The 17868-nt window shown below is 40.8% G+C and overlaps 1 long non-coding RNA gene and 1 pseudogene across 1 annotated transcript; one reads left to right on the top strand and one right to left on the bottom strand.

The window, feature by feature from the left end:
• Positions 1–705: 705 nt before the first annotated feature.
• Positions 706–1547, bottom strand: LOC117020679 (HCLS1-associated protein X-1-like; annotated as a pseudogene).
• Positions 1548–4142: 2595 nt separating this feature from the next.
• On the top strand, positions 4143–17608 carry LOC117020463 (uncharacterized). The gene is made up of 3 exons (XR_004422704.1): positions 4143–4323; positions 12560–12669; positions 17433–17608. It is a non-coding gene; the product is annotated as an uncharacterized LOC117020463 (long non-coding RNA).
• Positions 17609–17868: the final 260 nt, after the last annotated feature.

Here is a 17868-nt window from a genome sequence, read left to right as displayed (position 1 = left end):
TTTTGTTGATACCTGTTTCATGCCTAAAAATGTCTATTATACTCCCACATTAAATTCATAGTTTACTTGGGTATACAATTCTAGATTGGAAAAGGTCTTCCTTTAGTATTTTAAAAGTAATGCTCAGTTTTCTTTTAATTTGTATTGCTGCTAAAGTTTGAGAACATTCTGATTCCTGATCCTCTGTAGGTGATCTCCCTTGCTTCTCTCTCCTTTGTCTCTAGTGTTCTGAAATTTCATATGATGAGCCTGAGAGTGGGTTTATTTTCATCCTTGGTATCTAGCCTTAGTGGGTCCTTTCATTAGAAAGTAATATCCTTCACTTCAGAGATATTTTGACTTACTTCATGGATGATTTATATCATTCTAGATTTTTCTTATTCCCCCCACCCCTTATTTTCTAGCTCTGTTATTTGGACTGTGTTATTGCAGAGCTCCTCAACTTTCTCATCCAAGCCTTTTTATAGTTTTTCAATTCTGCCATAACAATTTTGTTTGTCTCCCAGATGTTTTTTCTGTATATTTCTCTTTTGTAGCATTCTGTTCTGGTTTTATGGATATATCATCTCATATTTCTAAGGACATTAAAGATTTGTGTCCTTGTTGAATTTTCATCTTTTTGCATAGTCTCCGTTTCTTCCAAATTGCTTCTTTTGTTTGCATAAGTCTCCATCCTTCATGTTGGAGGCTGTCCACAGAGGTCTGCTAATCCCGGGATCCATTTGTGTTTATGGTGGTACTGTTAAAAGCATCTCTCGGGCTGCCGTCTGCTTCTTGATGGGTTACTGTGGTCTCTGTCCAGCCCTCACTGTCCACCATAGTCGGGCGCTCCTCTGCTGTCTCATCTGGCCTGGTGGTCTTGGTCACAGAGATGCTCTTGAAATAGGATTTGGGCTGGGGCAACAGAACGGGGCTGAGGCCCTCCTGGGAAACCTTGAAATTAGATCCTTGTCCTCTGGCTCTAGAATGGGGGTCATGGGCCACATATCATCAACCTTTGAAAAGGTCTCTGGAAGCCCCAGTCTCGTGCTGGTTTTGGGGAGTCAGTTCTTGCATCACTCTCCAAGACCCATCCCCTCCCCAAAGACCCTGGGCTAGTGACTATCTGGATACTTAAGCATTGAGTCCTGAAGTGTCTGACCCTCCTGCTGTCTCTCATCAGGTGTCTCTGATCCAAGACCTGGGAGTTCAGGAGGATAGGCAGGCAAGGTCCAGGCCCCCATCTCGCTGAAGATGTTAGGAAATCCTGGACAACGTCATCAAAGCGGAAGTTACCGTGGAAACGCATTCCTCCTCCTGGACTGAAGCTGAAGCTGAAAGCAAATTCCTCGGGGGTTGGGGACCCTCAAACCTCAAGCTCCCACAGCCCCATGAGGCTCCTTCTTCTTCCTCATCATCCTCATCTTCATCTCGAGTCATCCCTCCAAAAAAGGGAGCGTTCAGGCTCTGAGGTCCAGAAAAACCGAAAAAGCCTTTAAAGAGGTTAAAGGGGCTCATTCCTTCATTGGGATTCGAACCACCGAAGCCCACCCGAGATCCATTCACACCTGGGGGTATTGTATGCGTTTATTTTTTTAAATAAATTTTGGATATTAATCCTGAAATATCAGGTGTATCATTGGCAGATATCTTCTCGCATCCATTAGGATGTCTTTTTGTTTCCTTTGCTGTGCAAAAACTTTTTAGTTTGATGTAGTCCCATTTGTTTACTTTTTCTTTTGTTTCGCTTGCCCAAGGAAATATATCAGTAAAAATATTAATAAGGGTAGTGTCTAAACTACCCTTCCTATATTTTTGTCTAGGAGTTTTATGGTTTCAGGTCTTACATTTAAGTTTTTAATCCACTTTGAGTTTATTCTTGTATATGGTGTAAGAAGGTGGTCCAGTTTCTTTTTCATTTTGTATGTATCTGTCCAGTTTTCCCCAGCACTATTTATTGAATATACTGTCTTTATCCCAGTGTATATTATTGCTTCCTTTATTATAGATTAAATAACCATATAGGCATGGATTTATTTCTGGGCTCTCTATTCTGTTCCATTGATCTACCCTGTTTCCCTGAAAATAAGACCTAGATGGACAATCAGCTCTAATGTGTCTTTTGGAGCAAAGATTAATATAAGACCTGGTATTATATTATATTATATTATATTATATTATATTATATTATATTATATTATATTATAGACCCAGTCTTATAGTAAAATAAGACCAGGTCTTATATTAATTTTTGCTCCAAAAGACTCATTAGAGCTGATTGTCTGGCTAGGTCTTATTTTTGGGGAAACATGGTATGTGTCTGTTTTTATGCCAATACAATGCTGTTTTGATTACTATGGCCTTGTTGTATAGCTTAATATAGTGTGATACCTCAAGCTCTGTTCTTCTTTCTCAGAATTGCTATGGCTATTCTGGGTCTTTATAGTTTCATATGAATTTTATATTTATTTGTTCTAGTTCTATGAAAAATCTGTTGGTATTTTAATAGGGATTGCATTGAATCTATAGATTGCTTTGGGTAGTATGGATATTTTAACTATGTTAATTCTTCCTATCCACAAGCACAATATATACAAGGTATGATAAAACAATATGGTGAATGTTTAAATAAAAAAGAATTATTACAGTAAAAGACACATTGCCATTAATCACCCTCAATATACTCCCCTTCAATGTGATCACAATGGAGTCTTTCCATTGTGATCACAAAATATAGTGAATGCTGTTGCCGAGTGCCATCCATTGCAAAGGCAAGGATCTTCAATACAGGAAGCTGCATGTCAAACCTTAGTAACAGGTGTGACAAGTTTCAATTTGTTTGGTGCAGTCAGTTATGTGTGAGCTACAGTTGAGAGAAGGTGTATTTTAAAGTGTGTTGTAAATCATGGATCACGAACAACAACACATTAACATGAAATGGGCAAATGGTTTCATCCTCCATCATGACAACGCTCTGTGTCACACATTGATTCTGGTATGACAATTTCTGTCAAATAAAAACATTATGGTGTGTTCTCAACCACCTTATTCACCAGATCTGGCACCATGTGACTTCTGGCTCTTCTCCAAAATCAAAATGACCTTGAAAGGAAAACGGTTTGTATCAATTCAGGACATCGAGGTAGCCACGACAGCACAACTAAAGACACTCACTAAAGAGGACTTCCAGAACTGCTTCAGAAAGTGGCAAGAATGATGGGATAAGTGTGTTTGAAGCAAGGGGACATATATTGAGGGGGATTAATGGCAATGTGTCTTTTACTGTAATAATTTTTTAAAATTTAAACATTTACCGTATTTTCTGATCATACCTCATATATGTAATCTAAAAAAAAGAAAAAACCAAGTTCATAGATACAGAGAACAGATTGGTGGTTGCCAGAGGCAAGGGGTGGGGGGTGGGTGAAATGAGTGAAGAGGGTGAAAAGGTACAAATTTCTAGTTATAAAATAAATAAGTCATGAGGATGTAATGTACACCATTGCAACTATAGTTAACAATACTGTATTTTACATTTGAAAGTTCCTGAGAAAGTAGATCTTAAATGTTCTTATCACAAGAAAAAAAATTCTGCAACTATGTATGGTGACAGATGTTAACTAGACTTATTGTGGTGATCATTTTGCAATATATATACAAATATCGAATAATTATGTTATATGACCCTGCAACTTATATACTGTTGCATGTCAATTATACCTTAATAAAATAAAAAAAACATACATGGAAAAGATACCACCATACAATTTAGCATGCCAGGAATTAGGTATGTACAACTATTTTTTAAACGGACAAAAAAGGGTAGGTATGGTTGTGTACATTTTCCCCCCTCTTAATGCAGAAAAGCTATATGCTTTCTTCAGTTATTCTTTGATTTTGGCCTTGAGTATGGGTAAGACCTGTGGCTTGCTTGTAAATAATAGAATATGGTAAAAATGGTGGGATGTACATGGTTATGTGTGGTTACATGCTTGTATGACTTAAGATTTTAGCATCCACTTTGCTGAGGTTTTCTTTCTCTCTGGTTTTGAGGAAGCAAGTGGTCATGTTGGGGAACCCCACATGGTAAGGAACTGTGTGGCATCTAGGACCTGAAGGTAGCCTCTGGTCAACAGCCAGCAAGTTACTGAAGCTGTCAGTTCTACAGTTCTACAGTTTAGTTTCTGCAAGAAACTGAATTCTGCCAATACCTTTCCCCAGTCAAGGCTTCAATGAGACCACAGCCTGGCTGACATCTTGACTGCAACCTTGTGAGACCCTAAGCAGAAGATTCACCTACCCACAATTGGACTCCTGACCCACAGAAATTGCGAGATAACAAACGTAAGCCACTAAGTTGGTGGAAATATCGTTACTCAGCAGTAGATAACTAGTATAGTTATCTTTTAGAAGTTTTATAATTTTAACTCTTATGTTTATGTCTTTCATCCATATCAATTTTTATAGACAGTGTGAAGTGTTGATTGTCTTTCTTTATCTTTCCTTCCTTCCTTCCTTCCTTCCTTCCTTCCTTCCTTCCTTCCTTCCTTCCTTCCTTCCTCCCTCCCTTCCTCTCTCTTTCCTCTCCCCGCCCTCTCCTCTCCTCCTTCTGCACCTCCTCCTCTTCCCCTTCCTCCTTCTCTGGCTTCTTCTTTGCATATCGACCATCCAACTATTCCAGCGCCAATTGTTGAAAATATTATCCTTTGCCCATTAAATTGCCTTAGGATCTTTGTCAAAAGATGATTTGACTTTGTCAAAAGACAGTTGCCTTAGGATCTTTGTGAGAAGACAAAAGACAATTTACTACATATGTTAATCTTTCTGAACTTTCTGTTCAGTTGCTCTATATGTCTACCTTTATGCCAATGCACACTGTCTTAATTACTGGAACTTTACAATAATTTTTGAAATCAGACAGTACAAGTTCTCCAACTTTGTCTTTTTCCCCCCAAAGGTTTTTGGTTATTCTAGGTGCTTTGTATTTCTATATAAATTTTAGAATGCAGGTCCGTCACAATGCAAGAGCACCCCCTTTTTTCCCTTGTTGTCTCAGGCTAAAATCACAGCCTCTGTCTTTACATTCCTCAGCCCTCAGTTACTTGTCCCCGGTGTCTCATAATTTCAGGGGATGCATATGGAGCTCTCTGAGAAGTTTCCTGAAAGCTCCTCTTTCTAGGTTTGTGAGACAGTGCTGTCGCTCCTCACAGAGCAGAAGCAGCTCTGTGGGGACAGAGCCAGGAGTGCAATTTCCAGGCTCTCGCCCTCAAGTGGAAAGGTGCTGGCTCAGGTAGGTAGTAAATGTTCATCAACTGTGATCGGATGGCCATCAGCTGTGGCTGGTTGGCCGTCAGCTGTAACCAGTGAGCCATTGGCCACTAATATAACTGCTGTGGCTAGGCTAGCAGCAAATGGGGGCTAGCAAGAAGATGGTGGCTGAGCTAGCAAGCGCGGATTGCAGTTAGCCAGTGGGGTTGGTTGGTTGGCAGAGAAGTGGATGGAAGTTTGCAGATCGTGTGGCTCCTGTTTCCTGTGTCTGCAACCCAGTTGCCAGCGAGAATATAGTGGTATGACTCCCCTGTCTATGACTCCCCATCTATGGTTCCTTTTTGGCCTCACCATATCCTGCGTTCTTACGTGGGGAGCGGGAGCTGAGACCCTGCCTGACACCCAGCATGACAAGCTCTCACCAAGGAACTTCTTTCACAAGCCCACTCGAGTGGGTTCCAGGTGGAACGTCACTGGACTGTCTTGTGTCTTTAGTGTGGGTTGTATTGTTCGCCACCTGTGTTGAATGTCTTTGTCTTTGTTCATCTCATAACTTGCTTTGTGTCTAATATTTATCGTCTCTTGGATCTCACTCAAAACTTCCATTTTGTTATACAGTTAAATTTAGATAAATTAAAACATTTAAATAATTTCATCTCGCATGTTCAGTTGTTTTTAGGGGGAGGGTTGTCCAGAGGATCACGTCTGAAATACTACCAGAAACAGCTGTCTACAATTATTTTCTACCCCATAATGCTACTATTTTCTTCTGGTTACCATTATAGTCTGGAATGTACAAATTGTTTCTCTGCAGTGCAGTTGCACCACAGAACACAGATAGAACTTTCCTATTTGGCGGGGCAGGAGAAATAGAGCAAGACTTTGCCGTTTGAATATACTGGGAAGAAGAGAAGTGCTCAGAACCTGAAATTTTCCAAGCCCTTTTCAATACTGAAACCAGCTCTTGTGAGCTCTACACCCACCACCCAGCTGGGGAGTGTTATGTAACAGCATTGAAGTGGGAGCTGAGCAAACCTAATCACGTGCTGGTTTGGAGTCAGTTTCCTACACAATGACTATACAAAAACAACAACAACAAAAAACAAAACCCCAGGTGAGTAGTTGTTAAGCACACAATTATATACCCACAGAGCTGGACTGAAAGCATGTAGGCAGGCAATAAGCATGGTGTGCACAGTTTCTCAGGATTAATAATATGGCTCTAAAGGAAATAAAGGATCTCCCATGCTTTTTGTTTTTTAAAGGAAAAGGCCAATATTTTGCTCAAATATCTTTACAGCTTCAGACACGTTTTTATTAAAAGAAACTAATACGTAAGCAATGTAGTGTATATACATTATGTACCTTGGTCTTGGCCAATACTTTTTAAAATAAGCGTGTAGCACAAACCCAAGGGAAAAATTTTTGAACTAGTAACTTACTTGAGTTTAAAAAATCCTGCTAGTGGTCCTTAAACCACCACTTCTCCTCCCATTTTTGTCTAAGATCTTCCAAATAATCTAGCTTTATATTACTCAATTTTGATGTAATCTGAAGTTTAAAAAAAGCAAGAAAAGTGTGTATAGGCTGCTTTCATGAGTGTGTGCATATGTGCATACACACAGGAAAAATTTCTTCATGGAAACAACAAAAAAACTTAACAATGGCTACCTCTGAGGAGTATACAAGGTCTGACCATTAAGTTCGCGAACTCATCCTAGAAAAAGTGCTACACACCTCATTGCTGAATATCACTATGGTCACCTTCGAAGTACTCCTCTTGGGAAACTATGCACTGATGCCAGCGCCTAGTCCACCCTTCAAAGCAATTTTGGAACTCTTTTTCTGGAATGGTCATCAGAGCTGTCATCATATTGTGTTTCCCCAAAAATAAGACCTAGGCGGACAATGAGCTCTAATGCGTCTTTTGGAGCAAAAATTAATATAAGACCAGTCTTATTTTACTAAAATATAAGACTGAGTATAATATAATATAATATAATATAAATACTGGGTCTTATTTTACTATAAGACCGGGTATAATATAACATAACATAACATAACATAACATAATATTGGGTCTCATATTAATTTTTGTTCCAAAAGACGCATTAAAGCTGATTGTCCAGCTAGTTCTTATTTTCAGAGAAACACAGTATTACCCTTGATGTCCTGAATGTCATCAAAATGTCTTCCTTTCAATATTTCCTTTATCTCAGGTAAAGAAAGAAGTCATTGGGGGCCAGATCAGGTGAGTAGGGAGGGTGTTCCAATACAGTTACTTGTTTACTGGATAAAAACTCCCTCACAGACAGTGCTGTGTGAGCTGGTGCATTATTGTGATGTAAGAGCCATGAATTGTTGGCGAAAAGTTCACATCGTTTCTGTCTTTTTCATGTAGCCTTTTCAGCTCTTCCAAATAGTAAACTTGGTCAACTGTTTGTCTAGTTGGTACAAATTCATAATGAACAATCCCTCTGTTATCAAAAAGCTTAGCAACATCATTGCAACAAGTTCGCGAACTTAATTGTCTGACCTCATATGTGGGGTCACAGGAAACTCATTAAGTAGCCTTTCATGCTGTTTGAACTTTTGTCTATGTATGTATGCTACTACATAATAATATCATAATGGCCAACCATCAAGGGGCAAGCTTGGCAAGAATAGCCTGGATTAAAAAGAAAAGTAGGGAGGGTAATGTGAAGCCAATGCATCTCGTCTCCCCTGCCAATGGCCATTGATCTCCCTGCTTTAAATGTTGGCTATAATTTCACAGAGTCTGGAAATTAAATATCTAAGCTTTCTCAACAAAAAGTATAATGCACATTTTTCAACTACCTATTATGGCCAAGATACTGTACTGTGCAGTTTACATAAATGGTTTCAGTTGAACCTTAAACAACCCTGAGAAGTAGAATTTCTGTTCTCGTATGAACCACAGGACCTTGCTCAAGGTCACTTAGCTGGTTAAATGGCCACAAGGAGGCTTGAGCGTGGTGCCAAATCCTGTCCGTCCACTGTATCACACATCAGAGCACTAGGTGAAAATCACCTATCAAGGCCATGGACCTCACCCCTCCTTGGGTTATTTGTGAGAGACTAGTGGCCTTTTCATGGCTGATATCAGGCACTCAACATAAGTCTAGGTACTGCAGTTATAAGGGCATCCATTCTTATATGAAAGTTTGGATGCTGCAAGGGAGACCACAGGAAACACAAAGGCTGATATTTGCGTTTATCACAGTCCCGTCTTCTGCTGGACCATCCCAGCAGCTTTGTGTGTGCTGTTTGGGCTGAAGTCTGGGGCTCCCTGCTTTAGCATTCTGGTGCCCTCTCTGGACAAATTCATCTTCTGATGGTTAAACATTTTCAGAATAAAAAAAATGCTGAAGATAATAATTAGTAGCCTTAGAAATGTAGTTATGCTAAAGGTAGCATTTCTATCAATGGAGAAAAAAATGGATCAGTAAGGACATGGGGTTGGGACAATTGCCAGTCATTTGGAAGAATGTATCATTACCTTACTCTTCACACCAATAAAAAGTCCAGATGAAGTTCTATATGTAAAACAGACACAACCCCAACAATTAACCTTAAAGTGCTAGAAGAAAACATGCATACGTGTGTGTGTGTGTGTGTGTGTCTGTGTATGTACACACACATATACATGCTCATGATAAAAGTTCTGCAGTGCCCAAGAAGTAAAAAATAAATGTCCCCTTCTTCACCTAACCTCCATGTTCTATTCCCCAGGAGATCCCAACTTATCTGTTTCTTGTGTATACTACTAGAGATATTCTCTATATATTTAAGCATACATGTATTTCTTTTATTAAAAGATGTTTCAGTTATTCAGTTTTTCACAATATGTCTTGAATAGCTATTTAGTACATAATGTTTTACCTACTCATTATTGTATAAATGCACCATAATTTATTTCACTACCTTCTTAACTTGCTATTTTCATGTAGCAATAATGCTTTAAGATCTTCCCATTTCTCCCATATGGATCTGCCTTATTTCCCTCTGTTGCGTATACTCTCCTATAGGAATGTAAGACAACTTATTTGTCCATTGATAGGTTGTTTCCAATTTTTCTCTAGTACAGACAGTAAAATTTCTAGGGCATGTTGTCTTGTGAGAGTTTCTTTAGGGTAGCAGTTCGCATGTTTTCAAAGGATCACTCTGGCTGTTGTGTTGAGACTAGACATGGGGTTCGGGAGCAAGAACAAAAGCAGGGAGACTGGTTGGGGAGAGGCATTGTCATTGTTGAGTGTTAAGTGGCTTGGACCCGATAGTGGTGGCAAGAGTGGTGGTGACAAGTGGTTGGAATGGGGTACATTTTGCAGGTAAAGGTAACATGATTTGCTGATGCTTAGACATAACATATGAGAGGAAAAGAAGAGTCAAAGGAGATTCCAAAGTGTGGGGCCTGAACAACTAAGAGATTGAAGGTACTGTTCACTAAGATACAGGGCACTGCAGGTGAGCAGCTTTGGGGAGAAGATCAGCATCACAAAATATGTTTGGGAAATATTAGGGATAAGTGCTCATCAGACTTCCCAGTGGGGGTGTCAAGGAATTGGAGTTCAGGGAAAACCTCAGGGCTGGAGATCCAGATTTGCGATACATGGGCATAAGGATGGCATTCATAAGGATGGTATTTAAAACTAGAAGACCTGTGTGAGAGTGAGTACGGAGTGAGAAGAGGTTCACAGACTCTTAGAGCATTCCAACATTTAGAAATTGCGAAGAGGAAATAGATCCAGTAAAGGACACTGAGAAGGGATTGCCATAGAGACAGGAGGAATCCAGGGGAGTGTGGAGGCCTGGTGTCCAGTTTGATAAATGCTGCTGACTTATAATTGACGTAGGAATTGACAACGTGGGGCTCATTGATCTGGGCAAAAGCCTGACTGGAGTGGGGTCGAGAGGGAATGGGAGGAGAAGAATTGGAGATGGATTATAACTCTTTTGAGGAGTTTTGCTTTAAAAGGGAGCAGGAAAAAAAGGGACAGTAGCTTTAAGGGATATGTAATCAAGTGAGGGTGTTAAGATCAAGATATCATGACATTATTGTATGCAGATGAGAGATCCCAAGTAGAGAGGGGAATGTGGGGGTGGTGGTGGGGGTGGGGAGGAGAGGAAGTAACTGCATGATCGATGTCCTTGAACTGGCAGAGGAGATGGGACCCAGCATACAAGTTGCAGGGCTGGCATGAGTTAGGAGAACAAAGAGTTTGTCCTTCACAGCAGTGGGAAAGCAGAGAATGCACGTAGGCATAAAGGAGTGGTTAGATGTGGTGCTGGGAGTGTGTGAAAATTCTCTACTAATTATTCTCTACACTGTTCCAGGTGCAATAAGAGGTAAGGGTCAACTGAAACTCTGGTTGGTTGAAAGTAGTCGTGCAAGGGGTGAGTGCGAAGTTTTGCTTATAATGGAGGACAGCTGGTCAACATTGTGCCATAAAAGAGAAGTGAATCTGCCTGTAAAGACCATCATGACTACTGGCAGGCAGGCTGGTAAGCTGTCTTAGAAAATCAAAGAAGTTTAAGGCCAGCTGAGCAAGAGGGTGGGGTGGCGTGGAGCCTTTACTGAGCAATTCAGTTACCGTTTGTGGCACTGCATTCATTCAACAGACATTGGCTGAGAGCCAGCACCCTTCTAGGAAGTCGAGATGTGGCGGTGGATGAGATCCTTTATGGATCACGTAATCTATGGAGATACTTCTCTGTAATAATAAGTCTCAATCTTGTAACTGAAGTAATTGGGGGAAGGGAATATTCTTGGGTATTGGTGAGAGACGGTAGAGGGGAAGGAAGTTTGTGAGAACTGATGAAGGAATTTGTAGGGGGTGAGGGGAGGTGTAGATTTTACAACTCGGAACAAACACAAACATTCCTCCTTCAGCCTAACTCCCTTTTTTACCTAAGTTATGCAGAGTTAGTTCCCACCTGCTCTGTTACCAACTGACTTTGTGGTCTTCAACAAATCCCTCAATTTATGTGCGAAGTGCGTCCTGGATATGGCGCTCCCCAGAGCCCCACCACATGGCGCCATAATTCTGTCACGGAACTTATTTTTCCGTTATGAACCGTAACTGGGGAAGTTGTTTTGTCAAATTGTTGTAAAGAAGATCCATGCCAAATATGAACTGTTTTTATAAGCCTCTGAAGTCATCCTGCCACTTTCTTCTTTATGGTTCCAGGTAAATCCAAAAAGGCCATCACGGAATAAACTGCAATTGGAAAAGATGCTAAAACTTAGTGTGCTTTGCCTCCTCTGCTCTTTCGCGGGCAGTAATGAAACCATGAATCCTAGCAGGATTCCATTTCAAATCATATTCTGCAATTATTGTTTTGGCTCCTTTCTTTCATTATTCCAAAGAGAACCACACTAAGTTCACACACTTTCAACATGACCATCCATTTCCCCATACTGCAAAAAGTTGTTGTTTTCCCAGGCACATTTATGTTTCAAAGCTATATTACCGAACGCCTGTTGCCCGTTATGATTTCTGTTTGCTTGTTTCAAATGCCTTTTCCTTCATGGATTTGAAGTAAATGGAATTTTTAGTCAATTAAACTTCTCCCCACCTTTTTTTCATCTTTACACAGATTGACTCCTGCTTTATTCCACTGGAAACAAAGCAGTATTAGGCAATGATAAATTCTAAGCAACCACATCAAAGCAGCCATGCAACATTTCCCATTAAGGGCTAATTATTAAATACTTGGTAAAGACAATAATACTCTTTTTGTTTTATTGTACTGATCTTACAAATGTTTTTATTCTCTCCCATATCCTGTCTGGTTTAATTATATTTATTCCACTGTGAACACTTGAGTGATTCTAAGTTCCTTCTGTTATTGGAGGGAACTAACTGCAGTATGACCGCATGAATCATTCTGTATTTTGCAAGTTGGGATAAATCCTCAAGTGCTTTTTTTCATGAGCTGAGGTCCTATTCTGGAAGCTTATTATCAGTTTTTCCATATACCTTTTATGAATTAGTATTCTATGTTGCAAATAATTCAAAGTTGCTTAACCAACAAAGAGAAATATTGGCCTTTCTAACAGAAAAGTCCAGAGATAGTGGGCTTCAGAAAAGGTTTGATCCAACAAACAATGTCATGGAGGAGAAAAGAATTATAGAGAGTGTTAGAACATTCAGTAATAAATTTTTAGGTTAGTTTTTGAGATTTTGTGCTTTGTTTTTCGTATTTGTCAGCTTCTTGAAATTTGTAATGCATTATGATTTTTTCTTACTCTAAATAATGTTGTATTTATAATTTTTTTTATCCTCCAAAGTGTTTCCTGCAAATTGTATAAACTTCAAGCTTCACAAAACCTGGATGTGTTCCTGCTGAAGAGAGGGTGAGACAGTTACTGCCAGAAGAAAATATTTGATGAAAATGAAGGTAAAGGGACATCTAATGACAAAAACAAGATATGACCACTAATGTTTTAAACCTTTTTTGAATTTTCTTAGCTTTCAATTCTGCCTAGATGAGTCTGATAAATGTTTTTATTGGTAATGAAGCTGTTTGACGGTGGGGACTATATGTTAAACTTCTCTGGTTGTGCCCCCAGCGATCAGCAAAGTAATTTGTATGTAAAAACATATCGATTTTTCTAATGCTTCTTTCCAGTGCTGTGAGTCCAAAATGATTGTACTCTCTTGTTATATGACCATACACAAAAGTTTCATGGAGGAGTCTATGTTCCACGGAGGAGTTAAATCATAAACTCAAGGGACCCTATATAGAAATACCATTACAACAACAGCAAAAACACATTTAGAGAACAAAACAATGAACTAAGCCTTGGCTACTGCTCTACTTATTTCAAATAATTATCTATTGGCTATGTCCCTGGTATTTGTTGAACTAGAACTTTAACTAAAGGGACACAAAAACCAAATATATATTTCCCCTAATACCACAGTACCTTTTGAATTTTGATCTGTACACAGACACACACACGCTAAAAAGTGTTGAAATATTGGGGTGGGGGGAATGCTCCAAAAGCCTGAATCACCCAAGTTCACGTAACTTGCTAGGGTAGCCTCCGATTCCTTCACTTCTATTTGAAGATACTTTCCAGTGTGTTGATGACTTTTTCATCTCTTTGAAGATATTACTGCGTTTGTGACTTCAGGAGGGTCTGAGCACTGTAGTTTTCATATTTAAAAGAGGTGAATCTTCCAGATTTTGGGGCATAGGCACTTGTGGCAGATCAACATTAATACAGTTTTTCTCCAGTAATCAATGCAAGACATAGTATGTAGAGAGAGACTACCATTTACATTATGCAAATTGGGAAAGACTTGGAAACTGTCCCATCCAAAATACCTCTTTACCAGTCTGCTCAAAGACCTGAAAGAAATCCCACTACTGTGTATCTCTTAAGTGAAATGCAAATGTTTCCAGGAGAGGTACTCCCACACTCTCAGCAACCATTAGTAACTCCTGAAAAAATGAATTTATTGCATTCCTACTTCCAGGTCAGTCTCCAAGAACAAGCTCCTACAGGAGTGGGGCTAAGGATGATGAATTTTGATAAAAAGGAAACATCTGAGGTTCAGTTTTATTATCTGTAAAATGAGTGGGCTGGACCAATGTGTCCACAGATTTCCTTCCTTCAGAGCTCTGCTCTGGCGAAAATGTTTTTCAAATACCTTAGCTCACTTGGTAAACTTGGGATTGGCGGGAGAGGCAGGGGGCATTGTTTTCTTACTTGTCAGATGAGGAAACTGAGGTTCAGAGTTGAGGCTCTTACCCAAGATCGCCAGCCAAGGAACCTGTTTAGCATGATCACGTAACTCCAAGTTCATGACCTTTCCACTCCATCATACTCATCCCTTTACCTTTTGAGCACTTATTACAGGGTATAGTGCTAGGGATGCAAAATCAAAAAGATGAAGCTCCAGCCCTCTGGGGGCTGGCAACAATTGAAGAAGATGAGTACTTAGAGAGCTGCATGGGCAGTTACTTATTGGAGAGAGAGGTGGAGGCAAGAAAGCAGAGAGTTGGGAGTGGGAAACAGGGCAAACTTCACGGGAGAGGCACATCATTGAGGCTAAACTAGGAAGGATGAGTAGGTATTTGGTTTAATGAAAGGGAAGCCAGTGTTCTCAAAAGAAAAGACTTCATCCTAAAAGCGGGACACTTCGGGTGCTATGGCAGTTGTCTGCAACAGATTGGCAAAAACTTCTGGGCAGAGGGATCTTTTGGATAACATTATTTGTCTGCTTTATTCAGGTCTGCACCACACTTTTGGGGGTCACTAACTGGTGGCTACACCACCCCCTGTGTGGTCTTTATTCAAGGGGTTATATTATGAAAGAAGATGGAAAGTGGCGGATAAGTAACAGGCTATGCTGTAACTTCTTCAGTTTTTTTTTTATAGTCTTACTTCCCATATTATGGAGTAGGGGACTGGAATTCCTCTTGAAGTTTTCAAAAGACTCAGTAACATACCCAAGTCACAGAGGTAAAAGACAAGGCAAATTTTCATCGTTGCTTAAAACCCCATCATGGCTACTGCCTAGGCCAGTTGCTGTGAGTGAGGGCTCCCTGGGACAGGGACAGGTTCCTTCCGTGTGGTTTCAGTGTATTTCATTCCGGAACCTTCCTCTTAGCATCTTAACCCTATACGAAATACACTTTCGAAGCAGGACTGGAAAATTTCTCTTTCCTTCTTTAGACTTGCTCCTCATTTTTTGACTACTTTGGTCAGTATTGCTGTGACATGCAGCTGCTTCCAAGGGGTCAGAGGGAGACTTCGCCTCACTCACAGACTTTTCAATACACACACACACACACACACACACACACTCCTACCTTGCACCTCTCTCCCAAAGTGGGAGAAATCCATCTTTTTCTACACTCTTTGCATTTGTAACACAGATCTGTTATAACACTCAAGGTTCCTAGCCAAAGCTTTTATTTATTTCATGCTCTTAAAAGAGTCCTCACAGTTATTGCAAATCTTTTGTATATTCTGCAAATCCCATTTGTTGTTTTTCTTTTATGGTAAGAGGGAAAAACATTTCATTCACTAGAATCTTAACATATTGCATTTGTTTATGAACCAATCCTTTTAGAGCTGCTCCAGGTAGAGCCCTGGGTGGGTGTGCAAGGGAAATGCACCAGAGAAAGACTGTGCTGTCTAGAATGAGAGAAACTTGCATTGTTCCGGAAGAGAGTGGAAAGGGAGGGAGACGATGAAAAGAGGGAGGAAAGAGGAGACCCCAGTAGCCAGGCCACCATCCTCTGAATCACCCAGGCTTGTGAACCTCCTCACATTTACATACCCTCCCCAGGCAGCCAGTTGCCAAAGGTGGCCATTCTTCCTTCTTTGCCATTGGAGTGGAAATCCCCTTCAATCTGTTTCTACTATCATCTCTTTAACCTGGAACGTGAACACTGAGCTCCAAATCTATCTGTCTCCCAGCTGACCTTCCTACCACAAACTTCTCCCCGCTCCTCCACCCTCTGTCACACCTCCATTAGCAGACCAGTGTTTCTAAAACATACTTTGTTGGCCACATATGACCAGTGTTTCTAAAACAGACCAGTGTTTCTAAAACATACTTTGTTGGCCACATCTGCGCTCCCCACTGCTCATAACTAAAGCTCAACAGTCTTAGCCTAGAATTCAAGGTTCCATCCATTGTGACCCTGACTTATCCTTCTTGGCCTATCTTCACAGCGTTTATTAAAGCACTTACCTTGGGCCAGGCACGCTGTTGATAAAAGCTTATAAATGTTGTTTATTTATTGGAATTCCTTCCCAGGAAAAATGTGTGTCCCCCACTTCCTGTGGGACTGCCCTTGATGAGAGCTGAACATGTGATGCAGGCCAGCCAGTCAGAGCCTTCCCAACCCTGGCCACTCACCAGCCAATCAGAGCATTCTACTCTCCCCACTTTACCCTGAGCTTTCTCAAATTTGACTTGTAGGTGTGGGAGAACGTGGGTTTCTCTCTCCTTCTGGGGCTGAAATCTACACAAAGAAGCAGAGCAGGGCAGAGAGGAGAAGAGCTGGAGAATGAGAGAGAAAGGGAAACCTGATGACATTGTCCCCCTGGATCCCACCACACGTGTAGATAGCTCTACCTCTGGACTTTTCCCATAGTGCGTCAAAAAAGTCTCTTTCTTAGCGTGTTTGAGTTAGGTTTGCTGTTATCTGCAGCTGAAATGATGACTAGAGCACTTAACGTGGCTCAGCTCATTTGATCCTCACAACTGCCCGGGGAGGCAGAGCTGTTTCTTTCAACCATTTTGATGGGAGTGACACCAGCGAGATGGGACTTGCCTAAGGTCTCCCAGTGTTTATGTGGCAGACAGAATTTACAACCAGGTCGTCCGACTGCAGAGTGTGCATTCTTAACAGTGGGTTCCAAGGCTGTTAGGAAAATGTACCCGATATTTCCTGTATGCCAGGCACAAAGCTGAGGGCAGCACACGCTGCTCTCCTGCCATCTGCTGCTGTGCCCTACACCCTGGCCTCACACAGGCCCTGGCTTTCCCCACATCTAGATCTTTACTCAGGCTATTTTCTGTGCTTGGCTACATCCCCACCCCACCGCTGTCTGGCAATATTTACTTACCCTTCAAATCTTGGATCCAATGTCAAATCCCCTTGGAAGCCTTCAAGGTTACAGCTTTCCCTCCCTCCACCAAAGCAATTACTTCTTCCTTTGAGTTTTAAGGACTTTGCAACTTGAACACTGGGCCAGATGGGTGTCTTTGAGGGCAATGGCACAACAACTTATAGGCATGTTTTAGGGAGGTTGGGCGGGGGGGTGGTTTGAAGTCACCAGATTTCCACTCCGGTCATTTCACTGGTAACTCTGCTAAACACCACACATTTTTGTGACTTAATTCTGAAAGCCAGGGAGCCATGGAAAGATTTCTCTGAAGGGGTGACCTATTTACATGGGCATTTTAAAGAGGTTCCTCTGGTAATGTGAAGCCTGAGCAGATGAAATTGTGCAGTGGAGAGTTGAGAATAAGGGTCCAGAGCTCATGAGGGACGGGTGGGCTGGAGGGGCCTGTAGGTGGGTGATGAGAACCGAAACCATTGTGGCTGACTGCCCACATTGATGTACTTTTACTATTCCAGGAGACTCTTGTCAAGGAAGAGAAAAATGACAAATACTTTATTGTTCATTTCAGGAACTTCCAAGTGCATTTAAACGAACATCAAACTCTTCAACTTCAGTAGAAAGCATGTTTACTCCCCAGCCTTGCTTCAAAATCCTCTCCTTTCTGTGTTGTCCAATCCTAAACGCATATCAGGTTCCTTTTCCAACCCCAGTCAAGCTCTCCATGGAAAGCCCTGCCTCCAAGACCTCCTCTCTGAGCACTGCTGTTAACTAACCTTTTTGTGGTAATAATTTTGCAATATATGCATATATTAAATCATAACTTTGAATACCTTAAACTTACACAATGTTATATGTCAATTATATCTTAGTAAAGCAGTAAAATAAAAGGTACAGGAAAAGTTTCAGCCTTGGATGATTTGTTTGTTTTATTGTTGTGGCTGTTTTATTGGGGGGAGGGGAACATATTCTTTTCTTTCTTTTTTTTAATTAAAGTATAGTTGGGG

This window comes from Rhinolophus ferrumequinum, chromosome 3, assembly GCF_004115265.2.
Source record: "Rhinolophus ferrumequinum isolate MPI-CBG mRhiFer1 chromosome 3, mRhiFer1_v1.p, whole genome shotgun sequence".
NCBI lineage: Eukaryota > Metazoa > Chordata > Mammalia > Chiroptera > Rhinolophidae > Rhinolophus > Rhinolophus ferrumequinum.
The sequence above is the reverse complement of the archived record's forward strand: the minus strand, read 5'-3'. Positions and strand labels throughout refer to the sequence as shown.